This window comes from Pogona vitticeps, chromosome 1, assembly GCF_051106095.1.
Source record: "Pogona vitticeps strain Pit_001003342236 chromosome 1, PviZW2.1, whole genome shotgun sequence".
NCBI classification, from domain to species: Eukaryota; Metazoa; Chordata; class Lepidosauria; order Squamata; family Agamidae; genus Pogona; species Pogona vitticeps.
In genome coordinates, this window is record NC_135783.1 from 194,781,541 (window position 1) to 194,806,684 (window position 25,144).

The 25,144-nt window shown below is 42.9% G+C and overlaps 1 protein-coding gene and 1 non-coding gene across 2 annotated transcripts in view; both read right to left on the reverse strand.

The window, feature by feature from the left end:
- The window catches only part of ZNF804A (zinc finger protein 804A), a 292,804-nt gene that overhangs the window by 187,478 nt on the left and 80,182 nt on the right, over nucleotides 1-25,144 (reverse strand). The window lies entirely within an intron of this gene.
- Nucleotides 18,988-19,155, reverse strand: LOC140703574 (U1 spliceosomal RNA). The gene has a single exon (XR_012082898.2). It is a non-coding gene; the product is annotated as a U1 spliceosomal RNA (small nuclear RNA).

The following is a 25,144-nucleotide window of genomic DNA, read 5'->3' on the forward strand; positions in this document are numbered from 1 at the left end:
GTACCCTGATCATCCTTGTTGTGCCCCTCTGGACTTGCTCCATTTTGTTGGCATCTTTCTTAAAATGTGGTGTCTAGAACTGGACACAGTTCTCAAGATGAGGCCGGACCAGTGCCGAATAGTATACCTCATGGGATTTGGAGACTATACTTGCATTAGAGCAGCCTAAAATAACATTTGTCTATTTTTTTTTTCACAACCACAGTATACTGTTGGCTCATAATCACAGTAAAGCTAACATTTTAGTCTCTTTGCCTCACTGGTTTGTACCTTAATTCCGAAGTATATATTATAGTGGTGTGCATTTGTTCAGCATATACCAATGTATTCCTTTCAAGTTCTTTCAATTCTTCCATGTCAGTGGTAGGCAAAGTGTAGCTCTGGCTCCACAAGATGCCCTATAAGGCTGTTTTTGTGCCCACTCCCAGAGGTTCCAGCTTCCTCTCGACCTGCGGCCGCCCCCCTGTAAATGTCCACTTTAGGAAGGTTCCATGATTTACACTACAAGCCCCCATCCCAGTACAGTTTCTCACCAAAAAAAAAATGCCCATTTTTCAAAATTATTATTGGGTGTCTTGCCGCTTCTGGGTTTATGGGTGGTTCCGGCGGTTCCAGGAAAGCCCCAGTGGCAGAAAACATCACGCCAGCTGAAATTGTCCATCCCATTCTATGCTAAAGCAATTTGGAAGTACCATCCTCATGACTCATAGAAAGCATGCGGATTTATTACATGTGAATCATCAACATATATTTTATGGGTGTTAGGGAGCTATGCATTCAAGGTTTAAATATTTTAAACCTCCTTGTTTCAGAGCGATGGAATTCCACAGAAAGTACCTCTCTGCTTTTGTCCTCGCGGGGGCTTCATTTGTGAAATGAAATTGAACATGCACCACATTTGGTCTCCCTCCCTCCTGCCTTTCTCCAGCAACTGGTTGCCCAAACAGTCTCAGCTGCCTTTGCCTTCCAAGGACAGCTTCTTCAAAAGGCAGTGCCCCACACCTTATTTCCAGAGGGCACTCCAATGCGATCTGCCACATGAAAATGTAGCCCTAGGAAATGCATACCCTTATCAAAGATGGAATAAACTGAAGAAAACGAGAGACATTCAGCACAGAACACAACCAGGACAAGATGGACAAGCACTGACACATCGAAATACAGTGGTGCCTCGCAATACGATTTTAATTCGTTCCATGGAAATCACTGTCTTGCGAAAACATTGTTTTGGTTCCCCATTGGAATGCATTGAAATCTATTTAATGTGTTCCAATTGGGGAAAAAAATCACTGTCTTGCTAAAATTATCCATAGAAGACATCATCTTGCAAAACACAGTTCCCGTACCATATTGGGAAAAACAATCCCCTCACCTGCACTGACTTTGGAAATTCAATGGGTCTCAGATGGCCTTCCCCCTCTTTCTCTAGCAATAAAGAAAGAGGATAAAAGAAGTCAAAACAGCACCCTGGCTCCTGACAATGGTAACTCCATTTGCCCTAATCCTTTATCACAGAGAACAAAAAAGGAAAAGGAATATAAAACATCATCAGGACTTACAGCCTTTGTAATAGGTCCTGATGAGAAAAAAAAAAAGAAATGAAAAGAAATTTAGAAAAAACAGGGTTAATCACAAATGCAATCTCTCATTAACACAAATTATAAAGATGAGGTCCCCACATTCCAGGAAATCACAAGGATCAGCAACACACCCAAAGTGCAAGATATGAGCCTCCCCCTGGGAGAACCACTTTTATGACATGGTATTTCTCCTGCAAGGTATGAGTTAGAATGGTCCTTGCACCTCATACCCCCTTCTGTCCCCTGACCCCCCAAGGCATGGTGACCCCCCGGCTGCACCTCCCACTCATTACAGGGCTGCACAGTCCCAGTCCTGCCAGAGGCCAAGAGAGCTCCTCAGTGTTTTGGGGTGCCCTGTGGGACCCCCATTAGGGGCTAAGTGTTCCTCCCACAATCCTCTAGTGCACAGGTATTAGCATATGCTCATATGCTAATACCTTATGATAATTGTGGGTGGAACACCTAGCTACTTTATGCTAATACCTGTGCACTAGAGCTGGCAAAGGGCAGTGACAATTTAAGAGGCTGCAGCACCTGAAGGAAGGAAGGAAGGAAGGAAGGAAGGAAGGAAGGAAGGAAGGAAGGAAGGAAGGAAGGAAGGAAGGAAGGAAGGAAGGAAGGAAGGAAGGAAGGAAGGAAGGAAGGAAGGAAGGAAGGAAGGAAGGAAGGAAGGAAACTAGCTCAGAATTGAGAGTACTGGATGGGCTCAGCAGGAATCAGAGAGTGTACCTAAAATCTGTGCACTGTGGGTCAAGATGGTGACCAAACAGTTGGCCTGTTTTGGGTGGGTGAAGGACAGGCTCTGTGACATGCACAGTTTTGTCCTCCAAGAGAGAAGAAAGGCCTGAAGTATCAGGAGGAATAGCCACGGTCACATGTAGCATCTGTTACCTGGAACGGTTGCTTTATTCTATGGAGTGGTAGAGCAGGCCTTCCTTTCCCGCCTACTGAGGCATAAAAGACAGGCATGGCATTGGAGGATTAAGAACCACGGGTAACCCCTGTTGTTTGGATTATTAGTGGAAATTCAGCAGCTTCAATCGGCAGTGTGTATCTGAGAGCATGTGCGTACATTATCCACTGTGCACTCCCTGGTGCCTTGACCCAATTGAAAGCAACCATTTCAATCACAGCCACTACTTATCACATTAAAAAAGCAGCCTGACATAAGAGACTGCAGTCTAGCTATTAGAATTTTTAGTAGCAAGGATTAATAATGAGTGCCCTCACAGCTCTATATATGAGGCCTGAGAGTCCAATGTCATATACTTTTTACAAGAGAACTGATGGAAAACAGTACGAACATTAAATGAGGTCAGAAAAGGTACACAGCAGTCATTGTTTAGGTCATTTTTCACCAGAAGAACAATTAAATTAAACATAAATCTACAATACACCAGTAGGTGAGTTTCTACTGTAAGGCTTTCCAATACCAAATAATGTACAGTAATGTGGTCATAATCCATTTACATTCAGCAGACAGGAAAGAACTGTATGCATCCCAGAATTTCTTTTCTCTGTATGAGAGTGATTTTGAAGCCTGCTTCTGCTTCCTTAAGTATGTGTCCCTAATTTTATTTTAATTTTACACATCTGCTGAAGCACTGCACTAAGTTTGAGAATATCCCACAATATTACTCCAGTCCTTAGTGGTCTATGTGAATTTTTAATCTCGGTCGAATTTTCAACAGTTCTTTCCCTCACAAAAGATGGATTGCAACTGGTATTCTTTCCTAGAACAGTTGGACACAAATGGCATTCTGGCTTCACACCAGCTGAGCTAGGCAGTGCCAGATGCAACAACACCATGTGAAATGCAACGAAGATGACTGGATGATTTTTCAGTGGCACTTTCAGCCGAAAAGCACTAGAGGCAATGGACAAGGCCTACATCAACCTCAATGCACATCCTGGATCAAAACAAACCATGAAATACTACTACTACTACTACTACTACTACTACTACTACTACTACTACTACTACTACTACTACTACTACAACAACAACAACAACAACAACAACAACCTATTTAAAATCTATGGCAATAGCAATAGAACAAACTTACTCCCCTGTTAGATAATCTTGTGAATGCAACCTCTGAGAGTTGTGCAAGAAATTTATTCCATCGATTGATTTTCTTTCCTTTTCTTTCTTTCTTTCTTTCTTCTTTTTTTAAGGAAAAAGTTTACTTCTCCACATTTCCTAGGCTAAATACAGGCATGGAGAGAAGTGGTGGTGAAAGAGCTGTACACTTCCAGGCTTGGAATGAACCCCATGAGAGAAAGAGAAAATGCAGTTGGCAACACACGCATCTTTCAATGCATGTACAAAAAAAACATGACATACAGAACATTTGTCCACAGTGGGGAAGAGAGGAAGGGGATGAAATCACCAATCAGTGACCAGGAGTCCACCAGGTTTTGATTTGTTAGTGAAGGTTTATTTCTAGGATGGGTGGTAGGCTATGTTGCTGTTCCATGAAAAAAAGAGACACTGCTCCAGAAGGCGTCCAGAAAGTGCGGAGGGAACAGTTTTCCTCTTTTTCTTTTCTGAATACTGGCTGAGCGAGGGGTTCAAAATCACCATGTTATGTTGGGGTGTGTGTGTGTGTGTGCATCCCATGGTCCACATTTTGCTCCCACCTGCATTAGTATTCATTAATGTGTTGATCTGGGGGGGGGGGGAATTGGTTTTGCCTTTGAAAACAAGGAAGTTTGGTGGCAGAATGACATCAATGAAGAATGTGAGACAAATGTTCCCTAATTCTGAACTCCAGAAGTACAGTCCATATGTGCCCTATTTTGACTCTGTATCCACACACTTGCATGGTGATGATGAGACTTTAATAACACATCAAATGAGGCACCACTTTTTTCCTACTGCTTACTAAGAAATGAATCAAATAACAGGGATGGGGACTTGAGTTGCCAGACTCGCTGTCAAGATGGAATTAAGTCGCACCAGTGACTCAGCTTGAACTCGACTGTTTTTTGTTCCTTTGTTTCCCCCCCCCCCCCCAAAAAAAAAGATTCGGACGGATTTGCGACTCAGGATTTGGTCCCAAAACTCAGACTTGGGACTCGAACCCAAAGACTTGCCAACACCCCTCTCAAAGACCATTGTTTCTGTTCACCCCATTTCACCCAACAAGAGGTGAGATCCAGGTCGCAAGTGTTGGCAATGGAGCAGCCTAATCATGATGCACCTTCTTGAGGGAGGAATTACCTCCTTGTTCTGATTTTGATGGGTACTAAAGACTGTCCTGTTCTGTCAGGCTCTTAATGTTTCATTTTTTTATTTCCCTCTCTTCTTCTTCTTCTTCTTCTTCTTCTTCTTCTTCTTCTTCTTCTTCTTCTTCTTCTTCTTCTTCTTCTTCTTCTTCTTCTTCTTCTTCCGGTTCTTTAATTCCAACACTACAATACCTTTTATTATACAGTTTTGTCCCCTGGGTTTTATAAGAAGTTTTAATGGTTTTACCACACACATCACCTGAAGCACCTGCAAGATTGGGGGGAGGGATTTTATATGGATTTATAGATAGGGGAATAAATAATCCCAGAAGTGTATTTCATAACTTCTGAAAAACTTCCCTGCTAGTTCTTACTCCTTTAAATACGGGCAGGTATAACAATGCCCTGTGGGGAAGGACATGCTTTCCAGGATGACCTGAAGGATTTGTGTCAGTGAAAAGCAACCTACAAAAGCAGAAAGATTGATCTTACTGTGGAGGAAGAAGAGGAGAAAGTATGGGAAGAACAATGGTGGTTATTATGTGTTTTAATTTGAATGAGCCTTCAAAATACTTGAGCTTTATTAAAAGGGACCAATGGCCATTCCACAAATTGCTACGCCAACCCTCCTACAGACCTCCACAGGAAGGCTCCACCAGCCTGCAGTTGCCTAGAGATACATCTGGCCCATGCGGCTCCCAGAGGACAGAAAGACAAAAGTAATGTAAGAGCCCTTTTGGGAAGTTTGACGATTAATGGCTTGTTGGGGAGAACAGCACTTACTGTACTTGAGCTCAAGCAGTGGGTAATTTCCTCCAGGAGTGGAAGTAAGTGGACAAAAGAGGTATGATTAATAATTATGCTAATCTAGATTTACTTATAAAAAATGCAGTCTCCCTGCACGGAGGTTTTCAGCAAAGTGGGGAATTAAGAACAAAGCAGGGTAACCTGAGTTTGCATGCGAAACATGACAGCAGAGAACTCTCCCTGTGCATGCTCTCCAGCCTCTCTCCTGTCATCCTTAGGCTCAAAGTATCCCTTCATGAATAATCTTCCTTGCCCCATCTCTATGCAGGGCAAAGGGTTCATCTTGGAGGGCATTTTTCAAAACAGAGGCAATTCCACTCCCCTACCGCCTCTCCTTGCAGCATCCATACCATCGATCAGTAAAGGCTCACACGGGCACGTGCATGTCATGGTGCAAGCCACCTAGAGTGGTCCATTGGTCCAGATAGGCGGGGTACAAATCAAATCAAATCAAATCAAATCAAATCAAATCAAATCAATCAATCAATCAATCAATCAATCAATCAATCAATCAATCAATCAATCAATCAATCAATCAATAAAAATGGTGCTGGGTGTCACAAACCAGATAAAGGAGAACACATTGAAATGCATTCAATAAAAGAGCCACAGCCAAATGGCAGAACAGGGAATAGGTACACTGCTTGTTCTATATGAGTCCTTGGTCTTTGAACTGTTCAATTCAATATTTGGACACACTCTGATTTCAACCTTAAACCTGGAATCCCAGATGTTGGCAAAAGCCAGCAATATATTTGCACACTGGAAGCAAGTGCATCAGCCACAGTGAACCAGCTACACCCACTGGTGAAGATCTTGGATCTTACCATCACATGCCCCTTAGCTACAACTCATCTGAATGACTGTATCCCATTCTGTGTGGGGTTGCCCTTGAAGACACACTTTAAAACATCAGTGGGTGCAGAACACTGCAAACAGACTGTTGACCAGGGTCTCTTACACCAGTGGTTCTTAACCTTGGGTTACTCAGGTGTTTTTGAACTGCAACTCCCAGAAGCCCCAGCCAACACAGCTGGTGGTGAAGGCTTCTGGGAGTTGCAGTCCAAAAACACCTGAGTAACCCAAGGTTAAGAACCACTGACTTACACGATCATCTACTATATTCCCTTCCGTCACTGGCTACCAACCACTCTGTGCCTAAACAAAGTTTAAAGTGCTGCTTATGACCTGCACAGTCTTATAAAGCTGATCATGACCCTGAAAATCCTAGCTTGGGGCCACCTTACTTGAAACACTGCATTCTCCCATCTTAAACAGTCTGAGCTTTGAGATCTGCACAGGAGTCAGGTCTGGCTGAGAGACAGTTTTCTCAGGCCAGAAACATAAGTTTGAGAGAGTCCATCATTAGAGCTAACATTAACGATGCAGAGGAGGTATTTAAGGCAGCCTTTTCATTTTTGTGAGACCAGACTTGATAGGAATCCTGTGCTTAAGACCTGAAAACCAATCACTAAACAAAATAGGCTTTATAAGTGAAAACAAAATGAAAGTAAAAAGTAAAAAAAAAAAAAGACAGAGCACCTTAAGACTAACTTTTATATATATTTTTAATGTGAACTTTTGTAGACAAGTCCACTTCATCGGACATAAGAGAAGGAGACGTCCTTTGCAAGTTGAAGTGGACTGCCCCTTCTACAACTAAACAAAGCAAGCTAATCTGCATAGTCCCAAAGATGAAATAATCTTTTGTCCTGATTGTAAAGGTAATACTAGTTAAGAATTCCTCTCTTCCGGTCACTGGACTACCTCTAACATCTCTTTCTGGTCTCAAGAACGTCTCCCAGGTCCTGGGATTATCTGCCAAGGGAGGCTAGAATTCATTCCCTGTCTGTTGCCCTTCCCTTTTTAAGCAATGACTGTTCTGCTCAGGCAGGCCTTTGGCATCTAAACAGAATCACTCAGTGGTTTAGGTAAAGAGCTGCAAAACCAGAACTTGGGGGTTCAGTTCCCCCTCTGTGGCTCCCAGGAGAAGAGTCAGCCTGGGTGACCTTGGGCAAGTTACAAAGTCCAAGGACAGCCCCGGAATAAGGGAAAGGGAAACCACTTCTGAGTATTCTCTACCTGGGAAACCCTGGAAAGGGTAGCCATAGGTCAGAATTGATGGCACACTATGATGATGATGATGATGATTGATGATGATGATGATGATGATGATGATGATGATGATGATGATGTTGTTGTTGTTGTTGTTGTTGTTGTTGTTGATGGGACACTAAATAGTTAGATACTTTTGCTTCTTTTTTCTATTAGCATGTTTTAATGTATTCAATGTTATAGCTGTATTTTTAAAGTTAATTTTTATTATTGGTAGCCACCTTGAATGACATTTTGAGGCTGGGAAATACAGGACAAGTTGTGTTGGGTCTTTTCTCCTTTTTTCCCTGTCTGCTTAGCATGGATTGTTTAAAGGCAATTTCACAAAGATGAGCTTTCTTCATTGTAAACACAAGCGCTGTGATGGGTCCAAAGGGGATGTGACACACTGACCATGGGTCAAGGCTAGAGAATCCCTCTAGAAAAATCTGCCCCAACCCATTATGCTCTTTTCTAGGCAGTGAGGTTTTCTCAATTAACTGCACAGTTAATTATATGATGTCAAGTTGATTCTGACATATAGTGACCCTCTGAGAGTTTTCTTGGTATAAAATGCCTAGAAGCGGTTAGACAAGCTGCAAAGTCTCCAGCCCCTCCTTCTGGTGGCACTCTGGGACGTTGCAGCTAATCTAAGGGGCCGACGGTGGGGGCAAGCAACCCTGTCAGCAATACAAAATCCAGGGGATCCAGGCTATTGCTCCTGCCTCCAGCAGGCAGGGGATTATTCCAGCTTCTGGCCCCTGGCTCTGCCCCTCCTGCTGATCCAGTTCACTCAGCTATACCATTTACATATGGAGGGCTCTGTTTGGAGAAGAGACTTTAGGATAAGACTTTCCACTAAAATTTCAGCGAGGGTCTTCACACACGTTGCTAAACTGCCACCTGACATGAAATTGAAACAGAAATGTTTGAATTACTGTTGGGGCAAAACACAGTAGATTTTCAGAAAGGTCAAAATGCTGCAATAAAACTAGCAAAGCCTCTTTGCTCTCACCCTTTTTTCTTTCTCAATTGAATGCTTGCTCACATTTCTTGTTTTGGCTGCCAGTGTCTGATGCTAGAAAGGTAAACATCAGACGCAGAAGGAAGAATGTGATCTCTTTGCTCCTTTACAACCTAACACATTACACAGGAACACGCTCTTGAATGTCTCAGTAAGATCTGTTTTCCTATAAGTACAGTGTAAAATATTGGCCTGGAATTGCCCTGAAACTGCTGGCCATGTTGCCTGGGGAATTCTGGGAACTGTAGTCCAAAACATAGCTTTGCTATTGTATTTCAGTCTTGCATATCTAACTTGGCTGACCTATGGCCATAAAAATAATAAAGTTAAGGTTAAATGTTAGAGATGGGCATGAATCAGAAAAAATGGTGATTTGTTTTGTGATTCATCAACATCAACAAATCATTAATTACATTTTTTTCTGACGAATTGACAAATCAGTCAATCATTTTTTTTAATTTTAAAACCCTACAGAATGGCCCCCAAGCACCTACAGACACAAACATTTGCACCCTAACTCTCCTCTACAAGCCCTGCAAGATCGGTGAAGTTTGGGTTTCAGATTCCAAGTTATACAACAACGAAGAGCGCCCCCCCCAGGAAAGTTCCCCCCATGGCACCTAAAGACACTAAAATCATAGAGAAGCTCCCCATGGCACTCCTCTCCAACCCCTCCAAGTTTGGTGAAGACATCCAGGTTATAAACCCACAAATTGGTCACCCCTTTAGCAGCTGGCTTGGGAAAATTCAATCTTCACCAAAGTGGGGGAGATTGCAGAAGTGTCAGCAGAAGTTTATTTGTGATGTTTGTGTCTCTGGGTGCCTGGGGGGAGCTTTCCTGGGGAGGGGTTCCTTGTGGGTGTATAACTTGGACATCCGAAACCCAATCTTCACCAAACCTGGAGGGATTGTAGAGGAGAGTCAGCGGAATCCTCCCTGCAATTTTGGTGTCTCTGGGTGCCTGGGGGTGGGGGGTTCTGGTGTTTAATTCATGCCCATATCTATTAAACATACATTATATATACCTCTTGTGCATATACTAAGAATGTACTATAGGGCATACCTCCACATATCCCTGGTGGTTTACTCTACAAGGAGTGATGGGTAGTACCTTTTTTTGGAATGCCTGTCCTCCATGACTGCTCTTGTAATTGATAAATCTTCCAGAACATGGAACGAAACCCACCAATCTACATTAATGAAACAAGTTAACAAGCCATTCTTTGTTGCTGGATGTATAATTCAGAGTTAACTGTAGAATGGCAGCTTTTATCTGCGGCAAACAACAGAATATTTGACCCAACACAGAGTTAGTGCGTTGGGTCAAATTAAGTGCTCCATCCCAAATTAAGTGCTCCAACCCCAGCACAAAACCAGTAGTAGCTATTGAACGGAGTGATGCCCCCTCCTCGGAAGAAGTAATACAATGTCTGCTAAGAGGCTTGCCAAAAGCTATGCACTGCTGTTAGGAAATTATCCTTCTTAGCTAGTCACAGCTGCGGGAGGGGAGAGGGCTTGGACCTTTCTCTGCCACATGACGGAAAGGAAAAGAAATATGACAAAGCGCACAAACGGTAGAGTCCAAAGTCATTTGACGTCAACCCCCCCAAAATAGCCCAAGTCCTAAAAATATGTAACATTTCCTCTTCCCTCTACTCACCTTCCTGTCCTTTTAAAAAATTTCTCCCTTAAAGAAAGCTTCATTTGGAGAAACAAAATCCTGATGCGTGATTCTAACCATGTAGACCTGATAGATAATTATGCCAGCCTTATCTTTCCCTTTCCTCAGAGCAGAGCTGGGTATGTTGTTTCATTTGAAGCACAGTTCAGTGAATATATCTGGTTGCAACTACGGTAGGTCTGACACTAGAGAAATCCAGATGGATAAGCACTAAGGGGAGCACAAAAAACTGAACGCAGGAAACAATCGGCCTGTATCTCCTGTACTGTCTCCTTGCAATGAAAGGGAATAACAGGAGGATAGAGCCAACATCCTTTCCAGCAGTTTGCAAATGAAAAGAGAAGCATGCTTGCAACACTCCCTTTGGAACTAAGGATTACTGCCCAAATACCTCCCTCATGAAAAGCTCCGTTGTGTTCTATGTGCAATAATAATACTGCCCTGGTCTGGAAGATTAAAAAAAAAAAAAAAAGGTTGGTTCATGTGAAATGAACAAAAGATGGATCCAGATGACTGCTTTGTACCAGATTCACACAAACATGAGTTACTAATCTAATCAACTTGATTTGGAGCCATTTCTATGAGGCCCAGACTAATGGCCAGATACAGTCCCAGAGCGAGAGGAAAGCAAATTTAGAAATCTGTTTGTGTCTGGAGCAGAAATCAAACCAGACAGGGCACAAATTGCTTCAGGCTTGTTTTTTTTGTTTTTGTTTTGTTTTTGTTTTTAAAAAGAAGAAAACATTAAAAATGCCTGCCATGCAACCCCCTGAAGCTAGCCATCTGAAATTTGGCAGGTTTCCTCCCTCTTTACGCTCTATTATGTCTTTAGATGCTATGCCCTTCTGTGGAGAAAGAAGCAACCTAGAAGCATATGGGTTTTCCAATTGCAAGTTAAAAGGGAGACTGACCGACCCACTCAGGCCCAGGGCACGAACCAAACTGCATAGGACACGAATCAACCTGGGCCAAACTGGCTTCCCAGCCAAATCAGGAGATACACAGACAGCTCTAGTCTCGATCTACTGTCACACTTTTGGGTGATTTTAATAGATTAGCAAAGACTCCTGGCTTCCATTTGTTTTAACAACAGCAACAACCACAAAAAAGCACCCAGTCTCCAGTCAAATAGCTATGCTATTTGAGCAAATAAAGGTTATGGTGACCGTAGCTGTTTCAGGCAAGGAAGGATAGTAAAGCATAGTAGGGCCTCCTTATCCATGGGATCAGTGCCCACTGATACACTACTCCATGGTCTGAAAATATTAAAGCTATTAAAAGAAAAAAAATCAGGAAAAAAGTATGTTCACATGTATTACAAGAACTGGCCACTAGATGGGGCCAAAGACCATGCTATGAATACTTTTTAGTGAAGACTACATAGCATGGTATCTAGTGGCCAGTTCCGGTAATGCATGTAAAAATATTTTCCTGTTTTTTCCCCCATTCACCATGCTCTCTCTCTCTCTCTCTCTCTCTCTCTCTCTCTCTCTCATATGTTTGCTATTATCCACAGTTTTCAGCATCCACAGGGGGGCTTGGAACCAATCCCCAGCAGATATGGGGGGGGGGGGTTCCTACTGTATGGTCATATTGCCTAGTCAGAAACAATTCCTAATATTAGAATTAATTAATGCAAGTGTGCTGTGTCTTCTCTGCACTAGGTTCATCTCTCTCTCAATTTTCTCTGTGGGAGCTGGGATAACTTCCAGAACAGTGAGGACCTGGGAAACACAGAAAGTAGAGAATCAGCAAAAGCTCACTTTTCCTGTACTTTTCACATCATTTGGAGTGAGGCTCCACTCAGAGAAAACTCTTGCAGACATAAGAGAAGCTGGGACCAATCTGCTTGCTACTTTGCAAGTCGTACTATATGAAAATACTAACTGGTGCTCCTTATTATCGAGTTAGACGCAGGCTTAGTCATATTTAGAAGAGACCCACTGAAATTAATAGGACTTTATCAAGTTCCATGGAACTAAGACAGTCTGTTTGAAGGCTGAGTAAGCCTGAGTTCGACCCAATATGCATGTATACATGTATTACTGAGTCCCGTGCTCTGAAGAAAGGTACAATATGAATCAAAACAAATGAAATAAATAACTTAAATGATTACATTTTATACGATTTCCTTCGCCACCCCATACCTAGCTGCCTGATACCAAAATCAGACCATGGATTCATCCCGTTCAGTGGTGTCTACAGTGAGTGGCACTAATTGATTACTGGAATTTTCACATAGGGCTTTTTCCCCACCCCAGTCCCGGAGTACCTGGACTGCCTCTGTGCTGCTCTGCATAAGACCTGAGGTCATATTGAGTAAAAGGGAGGTAAACCGAAGCCATACAAGCCCATGTGTGCCTTCACATGCATGCATACGCACATCCTTACCAGCCCGCTCACTCACTGAGTTTATTATTGGCTTGGATTTGTTGAAGAACCTCTCTCCACCCCGAGCACCAAAGTGAAAGAGCACCAGAGGCTCCCACTGAATGAGTTCGGGGTTGCCAAAGCACACAAGCACCCCTTTCAGTTTCAAGATTTAGATATGGGTGTCAGTGAATGGGTGAGAAGGGGTCTCACTCGATGTGATTCTGATCCCTTATCTAGTAGCAGAACATCCTTATGAGGTAAAGCAGTGGTCCCCAGCCTTGGGCCTCCAGATGTTCTTGGACTTCAACTCCCAGAAATCCTGGCCAGCAGAGGTGGTGGTGAAGGCTTCTGGGAGTTGTAGTCCAAGAAACATCTGAAGGCCTAAGGTTGGGGACCACTGAGGTAAAGGACTTTCTTTCTAATACCAGCTGGCCTCAATCCACACAATTAGCTTTATGTTTTACCACTGAGAAGTGGCATGGCTTTGTCAGCATATCTGTTGTCACAGTCAGAGAGCACTGGAGGATTTGCATGCCTAGGGGGAATAACAATGTAGGAAGGGGAAATCCACATTTACCTTGAACTATGATCTGACCTATTGGTATATTCAGTTACATTTTGCCATGTAACTGAAAATCCCACCCTAATATTCTTGTATGTCATGCTTTGTGTTTATTAGTGTTAAGAAAGAACACGGCTTAACTATTTGCAACATTTTTATTTATTGTGCCTTTCTTTGAGCGTTTCTACTAACTCAAAATAATAATAATAAAAAGTGTGTCCTGAAATGCGGAATTCCTTCTGGATACTGGTTACATAAAGAAATTTGCAAGCCGATCTTCATGGCAGATGAGTACTCGGAGCCAAAAAAGAATTTGCTAAGCTTGTCAGCTTCTGTGAATGTTAAATGCTAAGACATAACTGTTGCTAGAAATGATGGGAGGAAATCTCAAAGGGGAGAAGAGAGAGATTTATAAAAGTCTCTCCAGCATGTTCGATTCTTTTGTTAATCCTGTCACTTACTTAAGTACACGGCGATGCTTGATTTACTTTATTTGAACATTTGGGATGAGGCAGCAGAGGGACACTGTTAAACATACAGTATGTACAGAACGGCATTTCAGAAAGTGGTCAGAATCGTATCCGTCCATTCTAATGCAATAAATACCATCATCGTTTTTCTAAAAAAAAACACCAAACAAACATTAACAAGCCTGAATTATGGCTTTCCCATGAAATAATGAACAGAACATTCACTTGGTAATTGCAATATAGTGCAGTGTTGATTTGCTAGAGGATTAGGGTTAAGATCAAAAAATCAAGTGGAAAAATGAAGCTGAAATTAATCAGGAAATCAGATGCTGAGCCAAAATTCATCATCCCCATCGAAGAGACAGCTCTTCCCGAAATAACACAATTGCAACTGGGCCCAGTTGAGAAGAATTAATTACATCTTTGCTTGCAAAAACTAAACATGTTTGCCTGTTCCTGTTCCCCAACCGCTTGTACTGTGCATATACCCGAAAGCATAAAAGCAAGTTTAACACATTCAGTGGAATCCTTCCAGAAAAGCCTTCTCAATATTTCATAGCATTTTTACTCATTGCTCAGAGAAAGGCATGCAAAACAAGGGAAGAAAAACCTGTCAAAACACAACCAAATTGCCGGGTCCTTCTTATAAACTGTTCTACTAACACAGGCGAGCTGTATGAAAATGACCAGCAGCACAAAGGAAGGTTTCTTGGCTACATCACTTCACGTCAGGGGAGCACCCAAATGTCTGAGTATTCCCAAAGAAGGAGCCTTCTCAATGTTTCCCCTTTTAAAATTGTAAATGCAACATCCTGACACTTTCCATTTCAATGCAAGCTTTCAGCCAAACCAACCGGACCATAGAGTGGGCTGTCACAAAGCTTAGTGGTTACTCTAGCTCTTTGGAGGGCACCAGAAAGCTAGACATTTCAAGAAGCAAGCAAACAGGTTTCTTACAATTCTTACACAGAATGGCATCTTTCCTGAGCACGATTCATCAGAGAGAGCATTATGCTGGGTGGAATTTGGCACTTCCCTGCACAGAACAATGGGTAAAAAAAAAATTAAGAAAGGAGAACATGGTGTGATTTTTGTAGGAAGCTGTGAAATCTTCCTGGTGCAGGGGAAGAGGAAACCTTCTCATAGCATTATTCAGAAAATCACTGACAAGAAGAAATGTTGTGAGTAATCACCACATTGCTACTTAATCCCCCCTTTATTTTAACATTTTAATCCTAGGGCAAGTTTTATCAGGGGTTGTCCACTATATAGATCTTGCTTGCTAACTGATACTTCTGTGATGTATGTCACTTTCATTAAAACTGTTCACTGAAACACAGGGAGATAAGCACCTTTCTTTCTTTCTCTTTGGAAAGAAACAATGTAAAGTCTGCTTTTGCAGGAATCTGCATCTCATCAACTGACAGTTAGGATCCTCTGTAAAGGAGTATCTGTACCTGAAAAGTTTTTCTAGCACTGTTAAGTAATCAAAATACGATTGGCTGTTCCTTTTTAAAGAAACCTACAAACATTTTAAGGCACTCACTGTAGTAATATATTCACTTCTTTAGTGTGGAGCTGGAGGAGTGTCATCACATCCCCAGGCCCTAATATGCCTGCAGATTACATCTCATGCTGTCTAAGCGTGCAAGTGTCTTGCCATCTGTGGCTTTCTCATGAATCCTGATTCTTCACAGGTAGAAGAGTTTCCCCTGCTCAGACTGACAACAGAGGAGATAAGGCTAGCAGTCTCCCTTCCTCTCATGTTTATTTTAAACATTTAATATATTGCTAAATCCCTCTTCAGGTTCAGTTCGAGAGAAACTGGGCTGGTTTCCAAATTGCTGAATCAGGGTCTAGAACAGATTTTGTCTGATGTGATAATATATGGCTCAAAGAAAGCTGCTGGCTATGATATGAAACTGTTGTTATATAAACCTTCCAGCTTCATAGCCTCTGGTACACAGTCATACTGCTACTCTAAAGCCATTTGACCCATTGTGTATCAACACAACTTCACATACTAAAATTGTGCCTTTTATAATAGGATTGCCAGAGACATAGTCAACTTGGTTCTTTTGCCTTGCAAAGCATCAGTGTTCAATTCACACAAGGAGAGGTGCTGGAAAATCTGACTGCTCATCTAAAAGATCTCTTGCCCAAGCGCACAATGTGTGAATCCTGTCCACAGGGCACAATCCTCTATATATGAAAAATTCCAAGGAAAACTTAATGCAGAAACGATGTGCCCTAGGACAGAAAATGGTCCCCAGTGTTCAGCTCTAGAAAGACACAAAGCCTTGAGCAGGGGGCAGTCATTCGATTTTTATATAATCTATTCTGCCACAGGATTAATTAAGACACAACATTTGTTCAGTGGTTTTAAAGAGTTCAAAGCGTCTTTTCTTTTGAGAAACCAACTCCTGAATATGCTAAAGGTAACTTTCAAGAATGATGTCCTGTCTGTATATGCAGATATAGAACTAAAAGAATGTATTGCAAGATTATTTTAAAAAATCATGAAATATGTTGTCAAAATATCTTAGAGACAAACAAGACACAACCTGGGCAAGGGTGATCTTACTACTGTATAAACTATTTTACATGGAAGAGGTTTCTCCCCTTTTCTCGCAGTTTTTTTAAAAAAGCAAACAAGCTGTTTAGTTGAATTAGAAGAAACTCCTGGCAGCCTCTCGGGGTCCCATCCAGTTTCTGACAGTACCTTCCCACGTGGGTACTGCCAGAACTCCTAAGGGAGTTTGGAAGTGGCCAAGAATTGGTTGCAATTGCAACAAGCAACAAAGGGACTTATTTTATTCATTTATTTATTATTTATTTCTTTAAAATATTTTCACCCCACTTTTCTCCGTAAGAAGGACCCAAGGTGGGTTACATCATTAAAAGATAATGTTTAAAAGCTAAAAACAGTATGCATACAGGTATTTTAAAAGAACTGAACAAACAGATTAAAACTGGCAGATAAAATCAGAACTAAAAACAGACTTAAAAGCAAGAAGGCACAACAATCTATTTTAAAAATCCTACTCGGGCAGCTGGTTACTGAGGGAAGGCTTGCCTGAAGAGAAAGGTCTATGTCTGCTGGTAGAAGGGCAGCAAAGGTGGGACCAGCCTGGCCTCCAGTGGGAGGGAGTTCCAGAGTCTGGGAGCAGCAACTTCAACAGCATTAACAGGAGGAGAGCGTGAGGAAGGGTAATGGAAGGTGACATCAACACCACCCCATTGCTGGTGAAATCTAGGACAAAGCTTTGACCCAAGTCCAAATCAAGCCTACAGTGTGCTAAAACAGGCCAGGCCTCTCATGGGACCGAAGGCAATGTGGGAAAGGAAAAGGAGTGAACATGTTTGTACCAGGCTTTGAGATAACTAGGCTTGGCCAGTGCCTAGTATTTGAGAAAACAGTATCTCTCTTTCCAGCTCTGTTAAAGTGTCGGTACATGATGTGCCTTCTGTGTGTCTCTAGCATCTCTTTATTTGCATTTCCCTGTTGGAAAGGAAATTGCTTTCTGTATTTGATGCTATTAAATAACTTTATAAAAAAGGAATCAATTAGCTCTCCTGTGTGTTAATTAATCCAGTGTTTTATCCTAAGGACTGCTGACAGGAGAAAGAGTGCAGGTTATCAAAGCTATTTTGCACTCAGGACGACGACTTTATAGTTTTTTTAATATTATGCTAGAGAATAGAGAATTACAGTAATACTCTCTGACATTTTATAAATGCTCACTGAAATCTATCAGTAGGCAGAAGGCAATAAATGAATTCTTTCTTACTGGTCAGCACTCTTTGGGATAACCGGCAAAAATGCTAAGTAAGTTAAGTTCATTTTCTTTCCAGTTCCCCTTCACTGTGTGTTTCAGGAAGTTTGTGGAATTAAAAAAAAATATGGCATTATGGGAAAAGCCGAAAGAAAACAAAGGAAAAACCTTAGTGACATTCCAGTGCTATCACCACTGGAATAATGACTGAGTATCCGCATGGTGTAGTGGTTAGAGTAATGGTCTGGAATTGGGGGACATCCAGATTCTAGTCATGGGACACACGGTTAACCCTCAGCCAGCCCCTCTTTCTCGGACTGGCCTGTCTGCTAGGGTTGTTTGTTCTTTTCATTTATTTTCAAGTATATAGTATACTGTTCTCCTGTCCAAAAACAGAAGACAACATGGGGCTGAAGAGAGCAATGTGTGCTGGTTTCAGCCCATTGGAGGGAAAGCAGGATATCACTACACAACTAACCATCGTCTTCCTCCTCATCAACGGACTAGATCCAAAGTGCAGGCTCTCCCTTGGGGAGGGAGACGTCCTCAGCCCACTTCCTGTAGCAGCGCCTGGCACCTCCCCACCTAGTCTCTTGGAAGATGTGGGTCAGGGATCACTACAATTTCACACAGAGCTGCAAAGGAAGATGTCAGACTGGGGTTTGTGGTGATGGTGAAAGAACTGGCCAACATCAAGGGAACGGTTGGGGCCACTCCAGATTCTAGTCTGGGTTTAAAGGAACTTGACCAGAGGCCAAACGTATTCCGGAGACAGGGTTCAATAGCAGAGCTAGCTCTTTTCAAGTCCTCCAGACCAGAGATCAGAATGGGTTCCCTGCCTCACTTGCCTTGGAACCACTGGCCTCCGTTTGGTCATGTGAACAACCCCATCAGTGCCAGGTCTGATTTGGGTGCAAAGTGGCAAGGGATAGTGCCTACTGATTTAAGTTGTGCCCATCTTTATGGAGTGGTGCCTCACAAGACAATTGCCTCGCAAAATGATGAATTCGCTAGACAGTGACTTTTCACACCTCACAAGACAGGTTTTTTTTTTTCAAACCCTGTTTCGCAAGAGAGTTTCCCCCCCCCCCCAATTGGAACACATTACAGTAATTACATAAGACCTACTTTTTTATCCCAAAAAAGTATATGCTGCTGGGACAAAAGAGTATGTTGCTGGCTTTTCAGGGTCTGCCTCCTGGAAAAACACCAGCATACACTTTCACCCCCTACTTTTTTTAGAAAAAAAGGTTGGTCTTATGTAATTAATATGTTCCAATTGGGGGAAAAAACATCTTGCAAAGCATTGCCAATGGGGCTATAATTGCAAATTTAAATGATACAAAGTGGTAAAAATAGCCAGAAAACAAAGGATAGAGATTGTAAAAAAAAAAAAAAACAGGAAATTATAATCTCCTCTTTAACATAAATTATGTAGCTGAGTTCCCCACATTTAGGTAAACCACAGGGATCAGCAACATACCTGAGTACAATGGATGAGCTTCTTCCTGGGAAAACCATTTTTATGACATGGTATTTTGCCTGCAAAGTATATTTTAGAATGGACCTTGCATCTCCTACCCCCTTCTGTCCCCTAACCCCCCAAGTCATGGTGACCCCCTGGCTGCACCTCCCCCTCAGTACAGGGCTGGACAGCCCCAGTCCTGCCAGAGGCCAAGACAGCTCCTCAGTGTTTTGGGATGCCCTGTGGGACCGCCATCAGGGGCTAAGTGTTCCTCCCACAATCCTCTAGTGCACATGTATTAGCATATGCTAATACCTTATGCTAATTGTGGGCGGAACACCTAGCATTAGCTAGGTGTTCCTCCCACAATCCTCTAGTGCATATACATGTGCACTGGATTGTGGGAGGAACACATAGCCCCTGATGGGGGTCCCGCAGGGCACCCCAAAACACTGAGGAGCTCTCTTGTCCTCTGGCAGGACTGGGGCTGTCCAGCCCTGTACTGAGGGGGAGGTGCAGCCAGGGGGTCACCATGACTTGGGGTATCAGGGGACAGAAGAGGGTTTGACTCCTTTTACCAATTTTTTTCTTAGCAGAAGGCTGTCTGAGACCCATTGAATTTCTAAAGGCAGTGCAGGTGAGGGGATTGCTCTCCCCCAAGATGGTATGGGGAATTGTGTTTTGCAAATGTCTTTTGTCTTTCTTCTATGGATAATTTTTGCAACACAGTGATTTTTCCCCCAATTGGAACCCATTAAATAGATTTCAATGCATGCCAATGGGGAACTGGGTTTCACAAGATGATGTTTTTGCAAGACAGCGATTTCCATGGAACGAATTAAAATCGTCTTGCGAGGCACCACTGTATAGACATTAAATATACTGTATATGCAGTAGAAAACATCTGAGGCTTGCAGAGGTCCCTCCCATAAAGCTGAAGCCCAGTCAGGATCAATAGTAAACTCAAAAGCCCCATTGTATGGCCCCCACAATGGTGATATATTTTGGGAAAGGATGGTGCCTGCATAGGTAGTCCAGAAAGACAGTTTCAGCTTCATCATTATGGCAAAGGCAGCAGAAATCTGGACTCTGCTATTTTACACTACAGGCTCTGGTGGAGTACTCACTATTGGCCTTGCTGGCCAGGATGCAGAAAGTTACCTTTTCTAAAAAGTCATTTCCTATGTGATTTACTAAAAAGCCCCCGAAGTCATTCGTGACCAAACAATTTGTTTCAAAAGTAACTGCGTACATTATTTAATTATGTTGCTCATCCTTTTGCTGCTGCTTAAAGGAAATAAGACAAAGCCCCACCCCAAATGCCTCTAACATGTCTCTAAAATGTAAGAAGTGACAAAACACAACAGGAAAAAAATATCACGAAAGTAATGACGCTCCTTTCAACTCATTACCTTAGTTTTGAAACGGAACATTGTCCTACCTTTGCACACTCATACATGACAGGTAATTGCATTATCTGCAACATGTTACTTCCTTGCTCTGCTCCTGGATACAAGGAAACGCTCTAGGCAACTGTCAGGCAACGTCCCTGTAGTTTAGAGTCCAAGCGTTGCCCAGAGCCAACTGGCAGCTGGGATTTTCTCTGCCAGCTCCTTGGTGGCTAAAATTAAGTTGGATTCCTTCTGTTTGGCCTCCTCTTTGTGGCATATTTTGAGTATGAGCTTGCACATGTAAGATAGACCTGTACTGTAACTAGCCTATTGTGGCACTGCCTGTGAGAAAGGTTTCCTGCCACCTCCTTCTCTGCTTGGCCAGTTTCATAATTTATTACACATATAAGACATGTGTGAAAGCGCATCCCTCTGGAGAGCCCAGGTCCACACCCACCTTCCCTGGAATTCTGCCTTCTCAGGATACAATCCAAAGTTCACTTGGCCTAGGAGTGAACCTCACACGGGGCTTCGCTTTTGTTGCTGTCGATAATGAGGACAGGATTGGTTTGTCAGTCAGTTATCTCACTGTAGGTAATGTGCAGAATGGAACGCTCCACCTGGCACAAGGGGCTTCCCACCCAGATGGCTAGTGTTCAACTTAATTCAGGGCTGTGGCCCAGGTGCTGTTTGGACTGCCAGAAGCTCAAGGTCTGCAGTATATAAGACATGAGAACATGCTTTTCCTTGCTGTGATCTATGTGCTAACAATTACCAGGCTCTCCATGAAAATAGAGTTAGGGCTGAATGGGCTCCCAGGTCTTGCTCTGTGACTCACTGACTCCTGTCAAGATCTTCCACATGGATAATAATCTAGCTTTTGTCTGCTCTGGGCACGTCTGTTTCCAATTTTCATGGAACTTTTTATAATATGGACAATTCTGGGATAAGGGGCAGGCATAACAACAACAGCTGGTAAAGCTACACACAAGGAGCCATTAGGAACATGGCATGCCCAATCAGCTTGGCCACTTGGCCATCTCACCTTTTATTGGCATTGGGATCAGCCCTGGGACAATAGCAGTTGTGCCCCTTGTGACTGATGTAGAAGAATGCACAGCAGCCAGTGGTGGGTGAAGCTTGGTGAGGGAAGTGGAGCCAGGGACATAAATGGGTATACAGTGGTGCCTCACAAGACAATTGCCTCGCAAAACGATGAATTTGCTAGACGAATTTGCTAGACAGTGACTTTTTTTGAGCAATGTTGTGCTTCCCAAAACGATTATTCTCGCTGTTGCTGGACAATGTTTAGGTCCTTACCTCACAAGACAGTTTTTTTTTTTCAAACCCTGTTTGACAAGACAGTCCCCCCCCCAAAAAAAAATTGGGACACATTAATTACATAAGGCCTACTTTTTTATACCAAAAAAGTACATGCTGCTGGGATGAAAGTGTATGTTGCTGGCTTTTCAGGGTCTGCCTCCTGGAAAAACACCAGCATATACTCTCTCCCCCACTTTTTTGAGATAAAAAAGTAGGTATTATGTAATTGATGTGTTCCAATTGGGGGGAAAACCATCTTGCAAAGCATTACCAATGGGGATATGGTTGCAAATATAAATGATAGAAAGTGGTGAAAATGGCCAGAAATCAAAGGATAAAGAGATTGTAAAAAAAAAAAAAAAAACCATAAATATATTCTTTTCATTAACATACATTATGCAGCTAAGATCCCCACATTTAGGAAAATCACAGGGATAAACTGGACTCCCAAATGGCAATGGATGAACCTTGCCTAAGGAAAACCATTTTCATGACATTATATTTCTCCTACAAGACATAAATTAGAATAGCCCTTGCATCTCCTACCCCATTCTGTCCCCTAACACCCCAAGTCATGGTGACCCCCTGGCTGCACCTCCCACTCATTACAGGGCTGCACAGCCCCAGTTCTGCCAGAGGCCAAGAATGAGCTCCACAGTGTTTTGGGGTGCCCTGCAAGTGTTCCTCCCACAATCCTCTAGTGCACAGGTATTAGCATATGTAATACCTTATGCTAATACCTGTGCACTAGAGGATTGTGGGAGGAACACCTAGCCCCTGATGGGGGTCCTGCAGGGCACCCCAAAACACTGAGGAGCTCTCTTGGCCTCTGGCAGGACTGGGGCTGTGCAGCCCTGTACTGAGTGGGAGGTGCAGCCAGGGGGTCACCATGACTTGCGGTGTCAGGGGACAGAAGGGGGTCTGACTCCTTTTACTTTTTTTTTTTGTTTTTTTTAGCAGAAGGTTGTCTGAGACCCATTGAATTTCTAAAGGCAGTGCAGGTGAGGGGATTGCTTTTCCCCAAAAACAGAAACATTCACCTTTCCCCTACATTAAATGTATTCAGACCTGTTGCTGTCTTCCTCTGAGGTGCTAAGAGTTTAGAAGGAGGGAAATGCCTGCGGAGCCCCAAAACCCTGCTCCTGGTAAGGAGGCAGGCCGGTTGGGGATAATCTAGGCCTGAGGTGGGACACTGTTCCGCTTGGTCAAACAGGCCAGCCTGCCACTGAGCAGAAAAGTACAGAAGCAGCCAGTGCTGACGTGGCACAGAAGCTGTCACCAGCCGGTAAAGGCCTATGTTATCTTTCTTGTGCGCAGCCAACTTTGATCTAGCTTCAGGAACCCTCCTGCTACCTTTAAGAGGTGGCAAGGTTTCTTTCCATCAATATCATGGCAGGGCCAGTCCTACCCTTCGGCACCAGGAGGTTGCCCTCTCGGGCAGGCAGTTTGGATATCATGAAACAAAGCAAACTCTATACTGTATTGCTCACTATTTGTGTGTTTTAACCGCCAGAATAGCCTGACTGGCTTTGGACACCACACACTTTGCCTTGAGTGAATTAAGGGCACTCTTTGCAGCTGTGTCTCCGGCAACAGAAACTCTAAGGCCAGGCAGGTTCTGGGCTGATTTCTGCAGGTCCACCTGCCGCTTCTGCCATTTAGGCTGGTCTTAAGGACATAATCACAGAGTTGGCCAGTTTGTTCCTTGTCGAAGAGCATCCCAAATCATGCCGCCGTCTGCCAGGCTGTGCACATTTTTTCCTGGCTTTACCTGGCTGGCGTGGTTTTTAGGAGGTGTTCTATGGAATGCTTGGCACAGGATTAAAACACCAAGCAGAACTCATTAGTGGAATGGATGGAGGCAGTATTCCTTTATTTTCTGCTGCAGTGAGGCCTGGTGTGACAACGGCTCCCACAAACCGCTAATCTCGCTCCATCTACTACAGCTGCAGGTTCCTATTGGAAACCGGTATGCCTATATGACTCCATTTGACTACTGGAAAAACTGATAGAAGTCAATACCATTCATTGCTATTTGTCAGGTGGACAACATGTCTCTGCCATTCTGGCATCTCCAGGTACAAAGACTTGCCAAACAATCAAAGACTTGCCAAATAACCACAGGGGCACACTTTGGTTGATGCTGTTTAGTAAAGGCAATAATACTTGGAAATTTATCTTGCCAACAAAATGATAAACTATGGGAAAAACTCATTTGGATAGAACTGATCTCTTACCACAGTGTTTCCCAAACTAGGGTCCCCAGATGTTATTGAACTAAGACTCCTCAAAGCCTTCACCACCAGCTGCGCTGGTCAGGATTTCTGGGAGTTGTAGTCCAAGAACATCTGGAAGCCCAAGGTTTGGAATCACAGTCTTACAAGATCTGTAGGATTCCTTAAAAAGTAGATGTGACATATACATTTCTTTATATCTATGAAATGTATGGAGGCCTTCTTCTTTTTTTCCTCAACAATATTTGTTTTTCAATAATTCCTTGGTTGATCACGTATATTTTCCCCAAGGGATACACAGGGCCCGGGAACTAGCTCACTATGAACTGGACACAATGGCCTGCTCTATTTCTTTAGACCAGTGCTTCTCAGTTAGTGACACCTGGGCCACCAGTGGGACACAGTTGTTGTCTAGGTGAGATGCAAGGTTTTCCTAACACTTACTCAAAATTCTCCCTTCACATCATGTCATCCTGCAAATATAAAGCATGATTTCCTACCCACTAAAGATGGACGGGAGAAACGGAGATGAGGAGAAAAACTTGAGTGTCCAAAGTTACTGCTACCATGCCAAAAGCTTGAAGATGGATCTCTATGCCAGGTACAGTGGGTCATGTTTTATATTTGCAGGATGACATGTGGTGAAGGGAGAATTTTGAGTAAGTGTAAAACTAAGCGTTGTACTAATCATTTATTATCTATTTATTTGAAATATTTTTATCCTGCCTTTCTCCTTAAAAAGAACCCAAGGCAGCTTACGTCGTTAAAAGTACAATATTTAAAAGCTAAAAAGAATTAAACAAGTATTTCACTAAACACAGTAATAAAATCAATACTAAAACACATTTAAAACAACGGAGCATAGCCATTCATTTAAAAAAAACCCATCTCAGACCACCAGTTAGTAAGAGAAAGCCTGCCTGAAGAGAAAGGTCTTTGCCTGCTTGCAGACGGACGGCAAAGATTGGGCCAACCTGGCCTCCAGTGGGAAGGAGTTCCAGAGTCTCGGAGCAGCCACCAAAAAGGCTCTGTCATGTGTCCCTATCAGACGTACAGTACCTGTGAAAGTGATGAGACTGAGAGAAAGGCCTCCCCTGATCTTTAAACCTGAGCTGGCTCATAATGGGATACAT